At 32.6% G+C, this 16,070-nt stretch overlaps 1 protein-coding gene across 2 annotated transcripts in view; it reads left to right on the top strand.

The window, feature by feature from the left end:
* The window catches only part of GRIA4 (glutamate ionotropic receptor AMPA type subunit 4), a gene marked incomplete at its 3' end in the record, with an annotated part of 526,629 nt that overhangs the window by 496,433 nt on the left and 14,126 nt on the right, over positions 1 to 16,070 (top strand). The gene's annotated exons all lie outside the window — the stretch shown is intronic.

Raw genomic sequence — 16,070 nt, forward strand, 5'->3', positions numbered from 1 at the left:
AAAGATAAGAGCTTGTGTTTCACTTAGAATGGCATAAATTTAAAATATTTATAGACAAGTATTTAGAATTCTTAGTCTTCAGCTATTTTCACAGAATAACAGAAAAGTCACATGCTCTCCTAGTTATGAGCCCCCCTTTGTATGGCAAGTTCAGATAGCTTCCTTTCAAGATCCCATTAGCTTATAATCTCTATTTCTCTAAGACCTATTTTTATCAATCAATTTCCTTTTTCTGTTTGTGCCATTCTCCTACTTAACAAAAATCCAACCCAAAAGTTAAGGTAAATGAAACAAGATCAATTAAAAGACATTTTAAGTTATGTATTTTGGGTTATATTTGAAGACTAGTCTATTACTAATGAACCTGCAACCTTAAATGAAAGAGAAAAATTAAAACTTTAATATTTTCTCTCAAGAACTTGATAGGAAATTTAAAGTATTTGTATATAAAGGTTAAGTAGATGCATTTAGCAAATTAAATACATTATGTATATATACAATAAAATAAATCTTAAGTTAAAACAAATACAGTTGACATTTAAAATCTGTTTATGATAAATGAAATTTTTAATTTCTAAAATGTACTGAATTATATTGTTCTAAGTAGTAAAAATATTTCTAAAAGTAGTGTTTTATTTGCTACACTAAAATGGATTAGAACTGATCTATAAAATTACCAGTATCTGTGATTTTTGTCTTTGGGTTTAGTTGGAAGTATCAGATTTTCCCTTGATATTCACAAACAAACTTGTATTTGATTTTATCTTTTAGTATTCTCTGGTTACACAAACTGAGCTGGTGATCTCTTTAACTATCTATAATATGGAATACCTTCTTAGATTATTTTGTTTATACAATGGACAAAATTGCTTGCCATTATTCATTAAGATGGCTAGTGTCAGTAATTTTTTATGTCCTCCTTGCCAATATTTAATAGACAGTTTTGAAGCCTTTTGCTTTATTTTGTCTTATTTTATTTTTTTGTGTTTTAAAACACTCTTCATACCAGGTCTTCCCCATACCAGGTTCCATGGTTGATTCTTTTTTGTTGTCTAACACACTATACTCTCATTTTAGTAGGTTGCTTGAAAAGTAGCACCTTAAGTTAACTCACTGAGATATCAATTCTGCATTTAGTTATTGAATGCCTACTATATTTCTTGCCCTGCATTGGGACTGACAATGGTATAAAGTACCATAAAACACAGCTGCTGTCCTCCAAGGAGGAGAAAAAATGGTACAGCTAACATTGTAAAGGAATGTTTACATTCCTTTACAGTAGGCTGGGCTACTCAGAGCAAATGTGAGTGCTCCTGAAAATAAATAGATAATTTAAAGAAGCAGGAGATAGTTAGAATCTAGAAAACTTGGGAAAGACCTGATAAAATAGGTTCAGATGTAATAGTTGATAAATATTAATTGAATGAATAAGTCAGTGAGTGATTACTGAAAAATGATAAGAATTTAGAAAAGCTAAGAGAAAAAAAAAAGGAATTCCTAGTAAACTTTCTATCGTGAGATTGGAATTGATTCTGCATAAAACATATTTGGGACTATAAGGAAACAAGACTGGCTGGAGGCAGAGAAGTTTTGTTTGGGAAACTAGGGGTATTAAGAGGCTGGGCTACTGTGTTAGACAGACCCAGGTTTTATTTCCATCTTTGCCATTTACTAGCCATGTGGATTCAATGAGGATTCAGTGAGAATACAGCAAACGACACAGAGTCTGGCTCAACAAAATATAATGAAATTATACTTTAAAGATATATGTAGACTGAATTGTTGGGAAGCCTTGAATACCAGAAAAACTAGAATAGAATAGTATCTTGGAGGCAATAGGGAATCACTGAAGGTTTTTGACAAAGCACTACAAACAAGCAGAGAAACAAGGTTATTCTGACTCTGAGGATCTGAGAATGGATTGAGAGAGTCAGTGGATCTTGTCTCAGGTGATAAAGGCTTTGATAAGGTAATGCCAGTGTGATAGAAATGAAAATATAAATTTAGGAGACACTTTTCAGAAAAACGGTTCTTAATGGATAATTGACTATAGGAAAGGAGGGGAAATGAGAATTCAAAGATGAGATTGAGTTTCTGTGACCTTCTAATTCACTGTACTGAAGCTTTATTATGATGCTGTTCTTGGAGATCCAAGATTAGGTGTCATAAAAGATTATCACTTAAATCATTAAGAACCTTGTATGTATCAAAATAAACCTATCTTATTTTAACCATGAGAGAAAATAAATGTTACCATCTAATGAAATCAAGTCATCATTTAGGCTGTTAGTATTGTTTTTTAAAGGAAGTCATCTACTATACTTCCTTCTTGGATATTTAGGAAGGATCAGTTCAGTTGACAAGATCACTTACCTTTGAAGATTTATCTCAGCTCAAGGAGTATTTAGCCAGAGAGAACAGGAGGTGCCACCTTCCTAGTGCAGGGAATATGAGTCAAAGCTTAATCAAGGGGTAACCCCTACCAAGCCTGAAAATCTTTTCAGGAAAAAGAAGTTTCCTTAGAGAGCCATAGGAGGGATAAGCAAATAGTTTAACTACACAGGAAAGGAAGACAGGAGCAAAGATATCATAGTACTGTGGAAAAGAGCACTGGACTAGAAGGCAGAAGACCTGTGTCCCAGCTGGGCTTTGTTGAGCAAGTCACCTAACTTTCATTAGACCTCAGTGACCACATCTGTAAAATGAGAAAGTTGGAGACAACCTCTAAACCACATTTTGACTCAAATATTGTAGGATTCTAGTTCTTTAAAATAATCGATGGACATTTTTAAGAATCAGCAAAGGATGGAAAAAGGAAACATGGTCATGGTTCATGGAATGGTTTAGAATTCTGGAAATTTTATAAAGAGAATAAGGAGAATGGTCTAGGAGATGAAAGAATCTAAAGTCAGGGATGGGGCAGAGTGCACACAGCAAATGACAGTCCAGACAAAGCATCTTTGTGAAAGGCCTAGTGTTTTTAAATTTTATTTTAGAATGATGATAATCACAACTTAAAAAGTGAATGATATCTAGAGATAACTTGAAGCACTTCACAATCTTGGTAGTTGTGACTTCACCTTGAAATAAAGCCCTTTTGTACAATTTGATAACAGATAATGATAACCATGGGGTGGCTTAGGGCAGGGACTTTATCCCATATAATCTCAAATAGCACACTCAAAGGCCACCACAAATAAAATAAAATTTACATTATTTAATATGATTAATTTATATTTTCTAAATACTATGTAAGGGTAAATAATATCTCTTGACAGTTCTTTTTTATTGATTTAACAGACAGTCCTTTAAAAAAAAAACCATATATGATGTGCTTGCAGAATGATCACAAATTGAGTTAATACCTTGGAAATTCTTTCTTGCCAAATCACAGTCTTAAAACATCTTTTCTTGGGTTTCTCTGGTGGCGCAGTGGTTGAGCGTCTGCCTGCTGATGCAGGGGATGCAGGTTCGTGCCCCCATCCAGGAAGATCCCACATGCCGCAGAGCGGCTGGGCCCGTGAGCCATGGCAGCTGAGCTTGCGCGTCCGGAGCACAGGCAATGGGAGAGGCCAACCTCTTCTCTATTAAAATTCTGGAGCCACCATGGGTCATAGAAATATTTTTACTTCTCTTACCTTTAATAGGCATACTTGAAAATCGTCGTTAATTAATTTTAAAATAGATCTATTAGAATTGTCAGAGAGGGTTAGATACCCTTCCTCTACCCTGGCTGGTCTAAGAATTAAATTGATATGAGACAAATTAACAGGAGAAAAATCAAACAAAAGATTAATAACATGTATACATGGGAGAGACCCAGGAAAACTGACTAACTTGCCAAAATGGCCCAAACCCTCACCTTAAATACAATCTTCAGCTAAAGACAAAAGAAGATGTTGGAGGTAGTGGCTTGGGACCTCAAAGGGGGAGGAAGACAATTCACATAGAGATGGAAAAGCAAATATTTGGCAAACAAATGCTTGGGTCATGTGGAGACAGTGGTACATTGAGTGGCCTCTGATCTCTAAGGATACCCCCACCACACCTGGTCCATATTCTTTGCAGATTTCTCTGGTGATATCTCTATTCCTATAACAGGCCCTCTATATAAATTCTTCAGGCAGTTAGCAAGAAGGTCAAAGTTTCTTCCTGAGTCTTTTGGGTCTTGATTGTTTTCAGCTTGAAATAATTCACATGCCTGATATATTTTGGGGTGGCAGATTTTGTTCCCCTACATTCTCGCCTTTGAAACTTCGAGAAGTTTCACAGTTCAGAAGTTGAATAGATATATTGCTTTATATCTCATCCAATCAGTCTCATAGTCCTGACAATAAGTCAGTTCATTTCAGGAGGCTGTGATGCAGGTAGGCTCTTAAAGTTCGGCCTATAGGGTGCAAGCAATCAGATATTTAATAAGAGGTATTTGTGGGGAGAAAAAAGAAAAACAAAGGTTAATTATTGGAGCAAATTCTAAACCCAGTGTCTGAGTCCTGAGAGCTACCAATCAAGATTTCTAGATATCAGGGTCAAAGTATCTTTTACAGTTTGAAATGTCTTCAGTGACGTCATTGGGTGTTCAGGTAAACTTTCCAAGAAGCTTACACAGCAACAGTCAAGAGGTTTGTCTAAATATAGGCAATTATGGTGATCTCTCTAAAGTTTATAACAAGTTGTTCAGCTTCAGTTTGCAGGGCTTCAGTAAAAGGGCAGCTTTAGTTTTCAACGTTTCCAAGTGAAAAGGAGCAGCAGTAGAAAAATTGGAAACATTAGTTTGAAGAGATGTAGTCAAATATTTGGGGAAACTATACGAATTCAGGATCCAGTCCAGTTTGCAGGACTGGATCTATATATATACATTATAGTTTCTGCTGAAACACACATTTTTTTCTCTAAAAATTACCCTCACTTCTATCAAAGAAAACCAAATTAGGACTAATTTGTTCACAAAATAAGTTTAGTGTCATTAAACTTGGCCTGATTATTACCTAAGTCCAGCAAGAATAGTAATTGACCATATAATCTCTTTTAAATCTGCTTTGCTGGAATTATTCAAAGGAATCTCCAGATTGAACTTTTAAATGCCTCTCATACCATGAAGCCATGCCAAGGACTTGGCATCAGATTTACCTGTAATATATGTAGATTTGGGTGAATTCTTCTCTTCTTGATGTCCCAAAAATATCCTGAGGTTCTTGTGCCTGCCAGGAAATGAACTTCCTTACTCACCTGGTAAGGCTGTTGGGAACCCTGTAAGAAAGGTACCAGGCTGTTTTTCCAAAGGGCTTTATGGCTCCATAAAGTCAATCTTAGTTCCTTAAAGCTGTCTGGTCATATCTGATTCTATGCATATTCTCAAAGATGACATTCCAGTCAAAGCCTTGGTAATATAACCAATGTTTCCAATTGTGTTCTAATACAAGGAGAATAGATTCTTAGTGAACATATGTAAATAAATATATTGCCATGAAAATAAGAATACTCACTAAGAGTTTTCAAATTCTGGAGGGATAAGGTAGGAAGAAAAATTTATTTCAATTCTATTTACAAAGGTATAATTTACCAAATTGCTATAAGCTATAGTTAATGTAAGAGGAAATATTTTTTTTTATCGGGAAAGCAAAGATTAAAAAGCCAGTAATATTTCAGACAAAAAGTCATAAAAATTATAAATCATATTCATCAGTTCATTCAGTCCCATATAATTATTCTTATTGATCTTGATCTTTTATTAGCAGTTTTATGAAGCCATTAGTTTTTTCGTTAGAATTCTATAATTTCTTACTAGTTTAGTGGTATGATCTGCAAGTTATCAGAAACTTATATTTGTCCAAAAATCCTTGCTATGAATCATCTTGAAGATCTTCATTTTGTAAAAGCATTTTAGCAAAACAATAGCTGTCTATAAATGAAAAAAGACAAACTAAAAATATGATTACAATGCAATTGACAAGGAAATTTGGCTATTTCTGTGACATACAACATTTTAAGATAATAACTAGAAAAATGATAACATACCAGGACCTATATGAATTTTAGGAATTTCATATAACTTCTAGAACATTTATATTAATAAAATTTACCCATACAATATAGCCTAAGAAGGTTTATCATTTCTCATTTGACAATCCTTCCCATGTAATTTGACATACGATGTTTGTTAGTTTAACATCTCTCTTTGAGAGTGTTCAGGGGCCCTCTGAAACATCCCAAAGTTAGCTGGAGGTCAAAAGGACTTTATTTAGAATTTTGATTTAGGAAAGTTTGTCAAAGATATCAAAAGGTTTTAAAACACTTGGTCAAATAGGATTATAGGTCACTGTGAAACAATACTTATTCACTTAATCAAAGTGGCAATAAAATATTTCAAAAGTAAATACAGAAAGTTACAACAGGTTACTTGAAAGGTAAGAAATTTTACAATCTGTTATCAAAGTAGATGAATATTCTAAGAAAACTTTGTCTTCCTAACAAGAGAGAGAAAACCAAATTCTAATTTTGCACCAGCTTACTTTTAACATTAGAATTAATTCACTCAATTAAATTTATTTTAATCTTAACCAGTCCTGACCAAGCACAAAATTCTTCGCAGGGTTCCTTTTCCACAAATCTTCTATAACTTCCTTTTTCACCTTCAGATTTTGTCCTGTGATTTCTCTCTTACTCTCTCCCTCTTTTTTTAACCTCTCTTTAGGACAAAATTACTTTTTTTCCTTAACAAAAGGCATTTCCACTCATACCTTTTTTCTCCTTACATATGAAGATGTTTTCCTTATTAGTTTTAGTAGTTTTAATTATATAGATTAATTAGAATTTGCAACCCTTAGAAACCTTAATTTCTAGTGAAAACTAAGAAGTAAGCAACTGTAAACTGTTATACCAGTACTTTTTTTATTGGAAAACTTATAAATACATTTTATAATTTCCGAAAACATACATTTCCTTATAGCATAATTTTTTTCTCAATGTGATGCATGACATGGTTCTAATAAACCCAACATCTTTAGTTTTTCTGTAATAAGTGGACAAAAGTAGACTTAGATTTGTTTAACAATTAATATTTCAGTATTTTATCTTCTCTAGAAGTGATCTAGACAGTCAATGAATTCCCATCATTTAACTTAGCAAAACTCTAAAGCTTCAAGTTACCAATAAAATTTAAGGAAATTACTTTTAAGTAGATATGCCATAAAACATAATTATTCTTAAAGAGTTCATCTAAAAACTCTTGTTTTATTTAAATTTATTTAATTACTTATGAAAATTTTATCATACAAAATGTATCCTTTTTGGTGACAAATTTTGTAACAGAGATAACTGAATGTATTTAACTGTGGTAAACCTGGTAGAATGTGTTTAATTTACATTTAATGCTGATAACTCTCAAGATAAGCCTGTTTAATTAAACCAACAAATTTAAACTTGCTTTTATTTATTAAAAATTAATCCTAGATCAGGTACACTTGAAAAATATTTGAATTCATTTCTACTACATTTAGAAATGTTTAATTTACAAGTGTTTACTTTTAAGTCAATTTAAAAAAGCTCTTTACAAATTAATTTTGGTAATACCATTCAGAGATACAAAAATACCATGTCTATAATGTACACACATAGACATAGACACAACCACAGATGTCATAGCTTTCATTGTAAAAGTTTAGTCATGAATTAGGTACAACAAAAAACTCACTTGTTTATAAATAACAATTGGAATAAGTTTGTATCTGCTCAGATTGCTAAGGCTTTTTACTATGTGGAAAAGACTTTTAAGACTTGTATTTGTCCTTGATAAATCTTTAAGGAGGCTGTGAATTAGATTTTGTGTGAGGGAGCATTTCCAGCAGATTGTACTTTTTAAAAGATCTCTTTTTTTTCTTTGGTGTTTCAGGTTACCTGATTGAGTCAACCAGGCTCAGTCTCAGGCCATTGTGAGCTGTATTTACATTTCTGATTTTGTAGAGATTTGCAAGACAAAGACGGTTGCTTTCCATTTCCCTTAAGAACTAGGCTGCTGCCGAAATAATATCAAAAGGCTGATCTGTTCATCCAACTACATTTTCTTTAATTCGTTTCTTTATATCACAGAGAAGATTTCCAACTAAAATGGAAACCAAAAGTTTTCTATGTTCTAGAACTTTAGGATTCAAGGCATCGTGCCTTCAAAAAGTCTGCACAAAGCATTCAATAAATTCCCTCTTTCTGAGTGCACAAGGCCACCCCATAACAATTCCCTCTAGGGGCAAAATCTTACACTAGTTGTTCTTTTAGCCCCTAGATATCAGCCCCCAATTTCCATCTCATATTATATGGGCTCAGGCAACCCTATTGGCTTCTTTTAGCATATTCAATTAACACTGCCTAAAGGGTGGATTTACCTGCCCTGTCTTACAATACCAGGCAAGGGAAGACAAAATGTCCATCCCCACAATGCAATCAGGCAAAAGAATGGAACCGTCTTACATAAAGCCCATTCAAATACAACAATTTTCTTATAAACTTCCATCTTAGTTCTATCAGTTCTTATACTTTTAACCTTAGTTTCCATTAGGACCCTATCAACAAGTCTCAGTCTTACAAGGAGTCCCAGAAACTTTTCCTTTTTTTCCCCCAGCCATTTTATTCATTCCTGTATAAAAGGCTTTGAGGACCCCAGTAAGAGGTTGAGCCAAGGGACCCAAGCCTTTTTTGTCAATCTTTGATTTGATTAATTGGCCTAACTCTTGCCCCAAGCAATTGCTCGTCAGGTTTCTCAGTGTAATTTTTTCCTACCAGCTTTTAAAATTTATCCAAACTGGAGTAATTAGAGCAGATTTGTTTGGTGGCTCTTAATGTCTGGGAGCACCAATGGGGGGTCCCTTTGGCTCACACAATCCTAGGTAGTGCTGTATTAAAAGCCTTTGTTTTGATCCCATCAATGTTCGTTTTATTTATCCTAACTCTTAATAACCATCTAAAGATTTCCATCCTGCTGTGATGAGTTCCATGACTTCCCTTTCTGATTCCTCTTTATTCCACAACTTTCAATATTTGCTTTATTTATTTTATTTTTAAACAACCCTTTAAAAATTTCCATCTTGTTGGGAAGAGTCTCTTTCTCCTCAATTCTCTTATTAATTAATCTAATGTTTTTATTAGCATCTGTAAGACCCATTGAGGGGAAACGGAGACCACAAATTTAATAAGGCTTCCTGAACAGGTTTTTTGTTTTTATTTTTAAAACTAAGAGAGTTCTTAAGGTTAGCTGTTATATATCATTGTATCCACCTTTTAATTTGGTCTTTCCATAGGTACCAGTAAAATAGCTGTTTATGATGAGAGCTTTCTAAAAATTGACCAATTTAGAAGTTTTTCTAATTCAAAGGATCCATCATCTGGTCATTTATGAGTAGGATCTTAATAGTGATTCAAACCAGTAAGACAATTTATGGAAAGACCCTGAGGTAACTTTCCAGACCATGGTACCATAGACACAAGAGGCGTCCGAAATGAGGGCATGGATTATGTAGTTCCCATCTTCCAAAGGCTCACTCCTAAAAATAGTCTAAGAAAGTTTGAGAAGATAAAGGCCCCTTATGGACTGGACCCCGAATGACAAAACTCCCCTGAGAGCTGGCACAGCTGGACAGAGACTGCTCAGAATCCCAGCCTATTTAACTGGCTGCCAAATGCACACTGGTGTGTGCACATTTTGGATGGCAGAAACCAGAGAGATTTTTCTCATTAGTATATAAACCAAACTCTTAAGGCATAGAAGACAAAAAGAAAACTTAATCAGACCAATGGTTTTCTCCTTATAACAAATTACACAAAAGACAGGGACAAAGAAAAACAGTAACCATCCCTGGGAGAAAAAAGATCAACAAACTAAAAGTAGTACTCTATCAAATTTTAAACCAAGAGTCACGAAGTCCAGAGATATTTTGGGGTGGCAGATTTTGTTCCCCAGCAATTCCTTGAAATTGTATATCAATCTGGATTTTGTACATTTGTGCATTTTTCCTGAGAAAGTATCCATGCTTTCATTGACTTCTAAAAGAAGTTCATGACCAAAGAAGGATAGAAAATTCTACTCTGTGACCTAAAATTGACAAAAGTCAAGAAACTAGACTGCATGAAATATTTGTAAATATTACATTAAAAAAAACTCAACAGTAAAAATACAATTAAATGTTTTATTTATCACAATCTCTAGCTAGTGTGCTGACTAAATTTACTGGCAGATATCCTCACAAATATCATAGTGATCCTTCTAAATATCACATTCTTCAAACCTAGTTATCAAATAGGAATTAGTCATGCAAATTCCAAAGAACACAATTTAGAGACAATTCTTGGAATCTAACCTGGTATTAACTCAATTTGTTCAGTTCTTTTTGTTTCAATTGAATTATGAAATACAAACATTTCTATAGACTAACTTAACTGCATATATGTCATCCAAAATGCAAAGTAAAGACAATAAATCCCTCATTATCAAAGTGGTTTTCAAATGCTCATTATAAATCCTGCTGTGTCTGAATTGTCTTTCCCCTTAAAAAGAATTTCCCTCTGAATTTTGATATTATATTACTGATCAATAGTGCCATTTTATGCAATCTTACCTGTCATCACATAAGCAAACTGGAGTGAAAACTTAATAACTTTTCTAAAAATGTTTGCGTGTATATATATATGGAGAGCAACTCAGCCCAAATTCTGCCTTTGGAAAAAAAGTACACAAATCCAATGAAGCAAAAAGAGCCTTGTGCTTGTTTACTGAAAGGAATAATTTGGGGAAAAAAGTAATAGCATAGCTACAAGTTAAATTGAAAACAGTGGAGCATTGATAAATGCTGAGAATTAGTCTTCCAGGCCTAAATAGCTGATAAACGGTAGAACTGTGAAAGCAAATACATTTCATTAAATCAGATATATTTAGTTAACCTCTTATTATTTGACAGCCTATTGATTTTTATTCACTTCTTATATTTCCTTGAGTGGTGAAATAGTTCTTTTTCTCAGCTAATTATTAACCGACTATATACATAGTTCTGGGATTTGTTGAAAATTCTCAGTTTCCCTGCTAATTTCCTTTAGCTGCCTTTATGTGGGGATGGGGAGGGGAGGGGGGGACATCATTAAACCACAAAAGTAAAATCCCATGTGATATTTGCTGTCTACCTATCTCATCTTGTATATGGGATGGACTTCCATGTATGCAACACTTGATACAATACTGACAATATGGCCATCATTTAAATATCAGAATGAATAATCTATACAGGGTTGGTTATTATTTATTTTTCATGAAATTACTATTTTCTTATTAGAGTAGCCCTAGAAAAACTTCTGCATATATTTACCTACTACATAACAAAATTTAAATCAAATCAGTTTTCCAGTCTGGAATTTTAGTTTGATTTCAAAAAAAAGATAGAGTGAATATGTTATATGATGGAAGATTTGTTTTAATTGCCTTTTAAAAAAATTACTGCAAAACATTGAAAAAGTCTTTCTTCTTAGAGTATCTAAGACTTGTTTGGAAAAGAACAAAGCTGCCAGCCATGGAATCTCTTTTTCTAAAAACAAATTTATATTCATATTTTTTTAATCACCCACTTATCAGGACTCAAGTTTATTCACAATTACATTCATTTAATCCGGCCTAAGGGAAAAAACTTTCCTTGTCTATGTAAGTTCGTGTGAAACAGCAAGGCTTCTCTCTAGGCCACTGAGAGTTCCATTAACCTCCTGCCGATACTATCTGATGAGTAGACTCATACCTCTCTTCCTGACCTGTTCCCCTCAAATAAGGTAGAAACTTTGTAGAAGCCAAATGCATCACATTTTCTCCATTCAGCCTGTGACTAGAGACACAAAACAAAGTGAACTAAACCAAACCACATTATCAGAACAATGAATGTTTTTCTGAGATCCTTAAGAATAACTTCTAAATTCTAATTCTTCCTCAATTTTTCTTGATCCAAAATAGAATATATATTTTGATTTGCATTAAACAATTCTATTAGGCATTATATTATAAAATAATTAAGAGAGTGTTTTTGTTTGTTCTTTACTGATTATTAAAGTGTCACTTTTCATTGCAGAAAATTTGGGGTGAGTGGAGAAGCATAAAGAACAATATGTGGTCCAAATCAATCATAATCCCACTACCTACAGATAGCTATTTGTTGTATTTCTTTCCAGTATTTTTCCATTAACATTTTAATATATATATATATATACATATAAACATTATATATTTTTTTCTCAAATTAAGATCACAATGAATATACAAATTTGTTTCTTTTTTTTCACTCAACTTTAAGCATTTCCCTGGTCATTAAAATCGTGTAATGATTGTTAAACATTCAGTCATATGGATTATTGGTGCTTACCAATACTAACACCTCGAGAGCTTTGTGAAAATGTAGATACACTGCCCCCAATTCAGAAGATTCTGATACAGCAAGTTTAGCCCTGAGCATCTGTATTTGTAATAAGTGGTTCTGACACTCAGATCAAGCTTGAAAACCACTGCTGTACACTAAAATCTACTTACGTCTCCCTTTCTGTTGGGCATATATATTGCTTTCAGCATTTTGCTATATAAATATACTATAACATTTATTATGTTACTCTGTCAACATCACTGATAAACTTCTTAGGATTGATTCCTCAAGGGGTAATTATTATCAATAATTTTCAATATTGTCAATAATTTTCAAGGGTAAGAATTGTTTTTTAAGTTTTTGTTGTACAAAACCATAGTATTTTATTTCCTGGTTTAAATTCTATATTCAGTGTATTAGGACAACATTAAATCCTTGACTGTATTGAACATTATCCTTACTTTTATCTTTGCCAATATGAATAGCAAAAAAATGAATTTGCATTTCTTTAATTCACATTAGTTTAATTCCAAGTAAGGTTGAATTATTTTTATATGATTTTGTACTTCTTCCTGCATAAATTATCTACCAATGTCCTTTGCAGGTTTTAAAGGATTTTCCTATGTGTTTTACACAGTTGCATGTTGATTCACATAATTTTTCAGTTTTTAAAAAATATATTAAAATTTATCAGGACTACAGAAAAACTTTCTAGCATCATTCAGGTAAATATTCTGGACATTTTAACACCTGATATTTAAATTTTATAGAGAGTTTAGTATGAAGAGAACACTCAAATTAAAAGAGTACAGGCCTAAAACTAAAGAGACTTTCTCATGTGTATATAATTAATGGATTTTTTTATAAGGATAATAAAGCATTAGCAAAATTACACAGTAGCTTAGACAAATAAAATCCATTAGGTCCATATATTATTGATATCAGGGACAATAATGAAGTGTTCAACCTTCTAAGTGAAATGTGATTGAATCTGTTTTAACCAGACTAAATATAATATTGCAAACTACTTATTCTACAAATTATATATATCCTGAATATCTTGTGTGCAAATAATGACTAAGTCTAAGGCTTGTATATCAGTCCTTTACAATAATATTCTCAAATCCAGGAAATCATAAGAATACTTTACTAAACAAACTTTTAAAAATTTCTCTGTTTATATAGGTAGACATTTTATCAGATGTAAACTTTAATATCTCACCAACAGAAAAAATTATACTATAAGAATTATGGTCTAGAAGTAAATACAATGAGTGAGGCATAAAGTAAACATTAAAGCATGTCTAAATCTATAGAATTTAATGATAACTTATTTATGGAAATGTAGAGAGTAAGAGATAAATATCTTAGCTTAAATTAAGCATGGTTTCAACAAGAAAATCTTAATTTGCACTAATTTACCCAAAATTAATAAATGGAAAAAGTTTAGGTCTGTTAATTCCCATTCTAAAGCTTTTGTTTAGTTAACAAAAATGGGTCCCAAATGCTAGGGCAAAGAGAGATGGATTTTCATAATCTCAAACTCAATTGAATGATTTCAGGAGTAAAAACCCTTGGAATTTTTCCAGAGGTCCTGGAATTTGTTCGGGTGAGCATTTTTGTTCCAGGCCTGAATTAAGTTCTCCATCACCTCACCACTATGTAAAAAGCTATTTGGAGAGGGGTTTTTCTTACCTAGGATTCCCCTAAGTTATAAAAGGAAAAGGCAAATAAGTATGTTACCTGGGTCCTATTGCAGTCTATAAAAGGTCACTGTCAACATACCTGGGCTCTCAAATGTGGTTTACACTTCCAGCAAAAATATGATCACTTATTGTTGTTTCTTCCTCTCCTTCCATCTTTAAATGAAAGCAATCCATTTCAATTGAGTTTATTCTGTAAAAGCTGCATTTAATAGAATGAAAGGAATAATTAATTTAAAAAATAGTCCACAATATTTTTCTTCTTTCTTTTATCTGCTTGGCAGATCACTATTATGGCTTCTCTGATGCTTAATCAGGACAAGAATATCCTTATCATCAACATGAGTTACTGACATAGATTTCAAAATCTATGTCTGAAATGTATGAAGGGGATTCCAAAGTAATAGTAAAATGTGCTGCAGCAAGGATCTGCTGTCTATGTCCCTTATTTACCTGACTCCTTATGACTTCCTTAGGCTTGCTTGTAATTATTCCTCCAGGGTTCCTTTTTCTTTTTTCCTGGATAAAAAATAATTTTTAAACTAGTCTAGAAAACTGAGTAAAGTAACTTTATGTATATTTTAAAAGTCAGTTGATGATTCTTATTAATAACATGTAAAAGTGATGCATTCTATAAAATAGATGTTCAAATAGTCCTTACAGATGTGGTTTATTGCTGCATTTTAAATAGCAATCTAAGGGTGCCTTTAGACTTAAACTGATTACATAGAGAAATTACATCTTTAGTCAGACAATTGTAGAAAATAGCAGGCACTTCTAATAGGCAAAGAAATCTTGAAATCCTAAAGACTGTCTCTAAATATTAATTACAAAGTGCCTTCATTTAAGAAAAGTAAATTTTACATGTGATAGTATTATTTGAATTCTATTGAAGGACCACAGGAAAATGTGGATTGTGAACTGGGCAGTGACTTACCTACGGGTCAAGTATATTATATTAACCAAATATAGATACATACACACACATATATAAGGATAGCAGTGTGAAACTGAATTGTTTTTACATGGCCTATTAGATGTTGTTAGAAAGACAATGTCTTAGAATAACTTTGTAGAAAGCTTTATTCCAAACAATTTTCTCAACATAAAGCTTTTTTTCCTTATCCATTTTTTAATTTTGTTTTTTTTTTCTATTGTGCTGTGAAACTGTCTTTAGATATGTTTATCTTTAGAAAGTGTCTTTAGATATACTAGATGGCTAGTAACCATGTTAAATAACCCTCTCATGAAATGATTTTAGTTTTATCAAAGGAATGGTCTATACCAACATATAAAATAATTGGGATACCACTTTATTGGAAAAAATCTAATAGAAATGTTTAAGACTAAAGTGGATTATAAAACTAATTTTCTCCAAAATAGAAAACTTTAGTTGTTAGCTTCACTTCATTGAAAGACAAATATATCTAGCTTCTTATGGATGTAAAATAAATTAAAACAACTCTTTTCTCCCAACAGCATTTTAAAAAAATAGATGGCTCTGGCTTCACTGAATATTCTTTCATCCCTAGATTTCAGTCTGGTCCTTTTGGTGATTAAACTGACAACTTGGTATTGTTCACTTCAGGAAGTATATTAATTATTTTACACCACTAACATGGGACTTACTTGGAAATGTGGGGACAGCTAATTATTTACTTAGCACTTAATAAATGTAGTCTAACTTTTAAAAACTGTTAATCCTCTCAAAGTGTGTGGTTTACTCATGGGAAATGTTTACTCTCCAAGTGGATCAGACCATTACCACACTGGAAAATGTACATCATTTACCTGAAATATTACAAAAACATTTTAAAAGAATAAATACATTAATAGGCTGATTTGTGGTGAAATGTGACATTTTATTAATCAACTAAATGATATTTCACTTGCAAATCAATATTCAAATGCTACTTATTAACATGAGGTTGTTTTGTTTTATGGGAGGCAAAACCCATGACACATTTTTTTAATCCTTTTAGAGAATAATTAG

This window comes from Mesoplodon mirus (genome assembly GCF_964341445.2).
Source record: "Mesoplodon mirus genome assembly, chromosome: 7".
NCBI classification, from domain to species: Eukaryota; Metazoa; Chordata; class Mammalia; order Artiodactyla; family Ziphiidae; genus Mesoplodon; species Mesoplodon mirus.